The following is a 7,014-nucleotide window of genomic DNA, read 5'->3' as shown; positions in this document are numbered from 1 at the left end:
GCCCTCACTGAGACTGCGCAGGCGCACCTTTCGTTCTGCCCTCTGGGAATTACAGTCTTCTAGCCTCTCTCCTGGCCATCAAGTGCTAGGATCCTGGGTCCATAAAGAACTACAAATACCGTGAGGCCAAGCGGTTCGGCGCCCCCGGAGAGGAGGAAGAGGAAGGCACTCGAAATGGGGGCAGAAAGGCGGAGAGTCGCTCACATTGCCTGCCGGGAGTTGTAGTTTTAACTATATGTCTTCTGTCGTCTTCCCCACTCTGGGGCCCAAGCAAAATGAGTATGAGAGACCACATTTCCTAGGATGCCCTGCGGTGCGACTAGACTCACTTCCCCCTTAGGCGGAGGGAAGAATATAGGGAAGCTTGGTTAATAACAGAGTTAAAGGGAATGGGTGTCGGAGGCAGAGGTTCTGAAGTTCACGACTCCTAGAAGGGGAGGGGAATGAAAGGCTCTCAGTGAAGAAGGTACAGTAAATAAATGTCCAGCGACATGGCGGGATGGGAAGTTGAATGAAATGGTCTAATCTAGGCTGGAGGTCATAAGACAAAAAGGGGGAGAATAGTGAATTGATTCTCAGAGTATTTTTAAAAGTTTTTTCTTTCTATTTTTCTTCTATCACACTTCTCTCTTCTCATTCCCAACGGTATTACAAGCCGCCGAGGCTCCTGAGCCCCCTTTTCTGCCTTTTCCCCCCTCTCTACTGGGAGTCATTGAGGCGCCATTTGTTTCCTAGTTCCATGTGTGTCTTTGCAGTTTACAGTACAAATAACAATACCTTGGATGTGTACAGAATTTAAATACATATTCAAAGCCTTTTAAGTAGATATAATATTGTTTGATCCTTACAATCCTACTCTCAGAGAGTAATAACAGCTATCATTTATTGCGTTCTTGATATATGCCTGTCACAGCATTTACATACAGGATATCATTTGATCTTCATAATGTAATAATAACCTTGCTAGGAAACACACGTCCAGAAAGAAAATGACTTGCTCAAGTTCACAGGCTTTTGGACCTAGATCTGTACCCATTTTACAGACAGGGACATAGGCAGGAAATGTTAGGACAGTATTATATAAAATAGTAACTAATTTCTGGTTACTCTTGCTTTATAGTTTACAAAACATGATCACATATATCATCTCATCCTCACACCTGTAATATCTTTACCAGGTATTGTTGGCTCCATTTACAGTTATGGAAACAGACTAGAAGTAATTAAGTTATTTGTACAAGGTCAAATCACCAGGATTTCTCAGACACAGAGTGCTTTTTATATTACTTCCTACAAGAGGAAAAAGGAGCTGTTAAGCACAAACCTTTTGTTAGGCCTCAGGATCTCCCCATAGTGACTCAAGGGGCTGTAAGGATGTTTACCCTTAAGGAGGCCACAGAACTTTATTTTATTTCTTGTGTGGTAGGCAACTGCCTCTTCACGCAAAACACATTCATATGTTAATTGAAAGCTAGTATTATTTTAATATTGTACAGTCAGCTCCTTTCACTTATCATTCTGGAAACTCTTGCTTTCTGAAACCTTAGATAAGTGAACTGCCTCAAAATTTCTGAAACGTTTGGCACAAAATAGATACATCAGTGCAGTCCATGAGGCCATTCGAGTTTTCTGTAGCTGCCAAACCTACTGTTTACTTTAAGTTTTTTGAGTAAATAGAATTTGATGCTTTGAAATGAATCGTCTGTAAAATAGACATTCCTAAAAGGTATTAGTACTGCCTTTCACCTAATTATTATCTACAATTTTCTTTTAAAGAAATATGTGTCAAAGAGAAATCCTTAATTTGTTTTTAAAGGTTTATTTTTCTTTCCCTGCAAGCACCACACCTGCTATTCACACACCAGTCATCACATGAATAATAAGAACAACAACATTTACATAATGTGAACCAGCAAGTTAAGTTTTTTGGCCGCGCAGTGGGGCATGCGGAATCCTAGTTCCCCGACCGGGAATCGAACCCACACCCTCTGCAGTGGAAGAGCGCAGTCCCAACCACTGGACCGCCACGGAAGTCCCGAGAAATCCTTTAAATGTTAATTATTTTCTTGCCCAATTCTACCTGGCCCCTGCAAAAATGTTACCTCCATACAAGATAGGTAATGTTATTTATCTTGAAGGGAATAATTTTCAATAAAGTTTTTCTTAAAGAATTAATTCATGCAGGAAATTTTGTTTATTTCTATTCTGACAGTAGTTTGGTGGTAAACTACACAAGTGGTCTTGGAACTGATTTTTAATTCTTTATAAGTTGAGAAATTAGATATGCCCTTTAAGTGGAAATTATTTTCTACTGTGACTGAGAATTTACACCAGCAATGAAATTGTATTTTTCTCATGATGAATGCCTCAGAGCACAGGAAAGATAACAGCAAGTGTGCAGTTCTAACACTGTCATGTACTTTCATGTCAATACCACCAAGCGAAATTTTCCTTATTGATGATACATGCGAACAGTGAAATAGGTTTTTTAAATTGCGTCTGAATATTTCATTCTGAACCGTGCCTTCACAGAATAACTACTTCCTACCCTGCTGAAGAAATGGGTAGCCTTTTCCTGGCTTCTCAAGCACAATCCATTTGACTGGTCCAGTGTTCCTTTACCCATATGGAACCTAGGTTAGTTAGAAACATTCTTCCCAAACTAAATTTGATACCTAAACCCATTTGTTACTATAGTTGTCCTACTTTTAAGGATTATACTTTTGAGGGAAAAATATAGAAATACCCTGGTACAAAGCATAGTTAATGGGGGGAGGTAGAGGAGGTAAGTTTTCAAACAGTTCTGAAATTAGATCATTTAACCTGAAAGTCATTTATTTAATGAGTCTGTAGATACAAAGTTCAGAAAGTAAGAAAGCTAACATAAATAATATGTTAACCATATTACATGTTAAAATGAAATTAACCAGGCCAAATTCAATATGTGAAATTAATTCTTTACAGGCACTTAGGCCTGGGTACCTATAAAGTAAGGAAAAGAAAATTTTGTTAGGACAAAATATGACATACTGTTTCTTATAAAGCCATAGGAGTACAGAAAGCCTCTAACCTGCTTATATGAGATACACATGCTTCCTTCCTCTTCCTCAAATCCCATGATATTAATTGCCTAATAACCTTCTTTGTGGGATAAATAATAGCTCTTGTTCTTGCCTCAGTATTCCAGATGGGAAGAATGAGCTGGGCACCTAATGTTAGCTCTTCTGATACCTACACAGCATCACTTGTATCTGAATTGTCAAAATTAAGTTAAAACAAACCTGTTTTCTTCATAATTTCTAGTATGGCACTTCTGAACATCCTGTATTGCTTTTTTTTTTTTTTTTAAAGCAAGGCAATGCTTTTTTTTTTTTAATTTATTTTTTATTTATTTATTTTTGGCTGTGTTGGGTCTTCGTTTCTGTGCGAGGGCTTTCTCTAGTTGCAGCAAGCGGGGGCCACTCTTCATCGCGGTGCGCGGGCCTCTCACTGTTGCGGCCTCTCTTGTTGCGGAGCACAGGCTCCAGACGCGCAGGCTCAGTAGTTGTGGCACACGGGCCCAGTTGCCCCTCGGCATGTGGGATCTTCCCAGACCTAGGCTCGAACCTGTGTCCCCTGCATTAGCAGGCAGATTCTCAACCACTGCGCCACCAGGGAAGCCCCCTGTATTGCTTTTAAGAAACCTGGTAACTGTGAAAAGCAAAAGGCCTCCACTTAACAGAATAACCATCATCGTTCTTTCTTTTTTATGTTGGAAAAAGAAGGGAAGCATAACTTTGGGGATTGTTAGAAGCAAGCCACATACTTTCTCATATGAAATGTACATCTCTACTGAGAATTGACTCTGTCACTCCAGATCCCTACCCCAGACAATCACAAGCTTTTGTTGAAGCTTGAGGTGGATGTGAGAGGGACTTAATTACTGAAGTAGGGATTGTAGGAGCTTAAAGGGATGCAGAAGGCCATCCCTGTCCCAAAGGAGCCTAGAGTCTAATAGAATAAATAGGCTAAACTAAGTTGTTCATAAGTACAAGTAGAATAAAGCATATAATCAAAACAATACAAGAAACTAAATACCACAAATGCTATGAAAAATTTATTGAGGACCTATTATATGGCAGGTGTTTTTAAGTATATTATCTTAATCTTTAAAACAATCCTGTGAGATAGGTAGTGTTGTCCTTATTATACAGGTGAGAAGATTTAACTCTGAGAGGTTAACATTATTATCATTATTACCACCCTGCTAGCAAGTAGCAGAGCCGGGCTTCAAATCAAGGTTTCCTTCTATGTTCAGCACTCACTCTTTCCACTACATCATAGCTGCTTAGTGATTTGAGAGAGAATTAGCCAAGAAGCGAGAAATGGTGGCCAGTAGCCAAACTTGGCTTAGATGTGTTTTTGTTTGGCCAGCAGCAGTTTAACTTTTCAAAAAATTGTGAACATCTTTGGGCAGTGGCCAGCACTTCACTCTTTAAGGTCGTACACCAGGCCCGCTTGAGATAAATTCCCTGCCTGGCTCCAGAAGGCATTTGCATTTTCTATTGCCAGGCAGTAACGGAGGATAGGGAGGAGCAGTAGCTCTCAAAAGGCTCACGAAGAAGGTATGTCCAAGGGTGGAAAGAGGACATTGCGAACAAGAGTTGCAGAGTATTTGAGGAAGAATGATTGGCAGTATTTATCACTGTATAAAGGTGAGAGAGGTCAAGTACAGGGCTACAAGTTATGCCTTAGCACAGTAGTTCTCAAACTTTAGTGAGCATCAGAATGGAATATAAAGCTAAAACAGATTGCTGGGCTCCACTCCAGAATGAGTACATCTGGGGTGGACCTTGAGAATCTGCATTTCTAGCAAGTTGTCTGCTTCTGCTGATGCTGTTGGTCCAAAGATCACACTTTGAAAATCACTGCTTACCAGACAGTAGGGCACTTTTGGGGAAGGGCTTAAAGCCAAGATTTTGTTTCTGTGTTTCTATTGTTTTAAGTACAAAAAGAATTACTTGATGTGGAATGTCTATAAGTAAAAAAGAAGAAAATTAAAATAAGTCTGTTATCAATTAGAGGTTACAGTTGTTAACATTTTTGATGGACTGTTCAAGTTCTTTTTTTCTAAAACAAGAAGGGGGGGAGGGGGAGTATCCTTTTTTAAGAAACCAAAATTGTATCATCCTCATCCTCAGCCTTATCGTAACAGCTGTTACCACTTACTGAGTATCTGCTGTGCACCAGGATCCTTACATATATTTACTTAATCCTTATAATATCTTTATGAGCCAGGTACTATTCTTATCATTTTTATTTTACAGATAAGGAAACTGAGGCACAGAGAAGTTAAGTAACTTACTCAATGTGTCATTGCTAATAAGTGACATAATTAAGATTAAAACCAAGTAGTCTGGCTCCAGAGTACATGTAACTATTATGCTATACTGACTCTTAGGCTATTCTGACCGTTATGCTATACTACCGTGCATACTGTGTTTAACCTGTATTCTTTTTTTTTTTAATATTTTATTTATTTATTTATTTATTTTTAAATTTTATTTATTTATTTATTTATTTATTTGTTCATTTATTTATGGCTGTGTTGGGTCTTTGTTTCTGTGTGAGGGCTTTCTCTAGTTGCGGCAAGTGGGGGCCACTCTTCATCGCGGTGCGCGGGACTCTCACTATCGTGGCCTCTCCCGTTGCGGAGCACAGGCTCCAGACGCGCAGGCTCAGCAATTGTGGCTCACAGGCCTAGTCGCTCCGCGGCATGTGGGATCTTCCCGGACCAGGGCTCGAACCCGTGTCCCCTGCGTTGGCAGGCAGATTCTCAACCACTGCGCCACCAGGGAAGCCCAATATTTTATTTATTTATATTTATTTGGTTGCACCGGGTCTTAGTTGCGGCATGTGGGATCTAGTTCCCTGACCAGGGATTGAACCTGGGCCCCCTGCATTGGGATCGCAGAGTCTTAGCCACTGGACCACAGGGGAAGTCCTTAACCTGTATTCTTTCATCACATCATGAACAATCTTGATAACATTAAATATTCTTGTCCAACATTTAAAATGAAAGCCTACTTTTAAAAAAATATTTCAAGCGTTCAAGAGTGTACAGAAAAATAATATAAAAACCACTACTAGTTTTAACAAATGTTTCTATTTCAGCATATTTGCTTTAGAATCCCCCCTTCCAAAACACACACACACACACACACACACACACACACACATAGATTTAGTAAGACTATGATTTTGAGGGTTTAATTTTACTTAAAACAAGATTGTGCCTTATGAGTTATAAAGGCATGTCCTTAATAAAAATAGGACATCCTTGAAACTTAGTAATGGAGAAAGAATTTCTATGCAATGAACAACTCCATAGTTACTGTTGCCATCATCATACCATTCTCCTTAAACACCCTGGCCCAAGCATGGTTTTATTAATTACTTGGTGATAAAGGTAATAAACACAGATAGTAATATAAAGCTGGGTGTTGTGACATGTATGGCTTACTCAGTTTTCAGACTGCTTGGCCTACCTCCGTGTGGTGAAGGTCACATTCCACCAGGGTGACATCTCAGCATTGCCCAATAAAACTGTCTGCAGCGATGGAAAAGTCCCATGCCCGTCCTGTCCATATGGCAACCACTAGCCACATGTGGCTATTAGGCCCTTGAAATATGGCTAGTGCAACTGAGGGACTGAATTGTTCATTTAATTTGATTTAAATTCAATTAAAGTAGCTACATGTGGCTAGTGGCTACCATTATCGGGCAGCACAGATCTAGGTCCTTAAAGCCCACATTAAAAATAATGAGTCCCCAATTCCAGTGAGTTCCTGGCTCTGGTGGGGGTCAGGGGGTGAGCACTGACTGCAAAAGGGAACAAGGGAAGTTTTGAGGCTGATGGAAATATTCTTTATCTTGATTCTGGTGATGGTGACAGGGATATATACATTTGCGAAAACTCATCTGACCTCTTAAAATGCGCGCATTTGTTGTATGTAAATTATACCTCAATAAAGT

General features: G+C 39.9%; 1 protein-coding gene across 2 annotated transcripts in view; it reads left to right on the top strand.

The window, feature by feature from the left end:
* The first annotated feature begins 354 nt into the window (after nucleotides 1-354).
* Nucleotides 355-7,014, top strand: part of SGK3 (serum/glucocorticoid regulated kinase family member 3) — a 151,952-nt gene continuing 145,292 nt past the window's right edge. For both annotated transcript variants that reach the window (XM_059901457.1, XM_059901449.1), the window contains exon 1: nucleotides 355-466. The gene's annotated coding sequence lies outside the window, so the exon portion shown is untranslated. The remainder of the gene's footprint in view (nucleotides 467-7,014) is intronic.

This window comes from Balaenoptera ricei, chromosome 17 (assembly GCF_028023285.1).
Source record: "Balaenoptera ricei isolate mBalRic1 chromosome 17, mBalRic1.hap2, whole genome shotgun sequence".
Taxonomy (NCBI): Eukaryota; Metazoa; Chordata; class Mammalia; order Artiodactyla; family Balaenopteridae; genus Balaenoptera; species Balaenoptera ricei.
The sequence above is the reverse complement of the archived record's forward strand: the minus strand, read 5'-3'. Positions and strand labels throughout refer to the sequence as shown.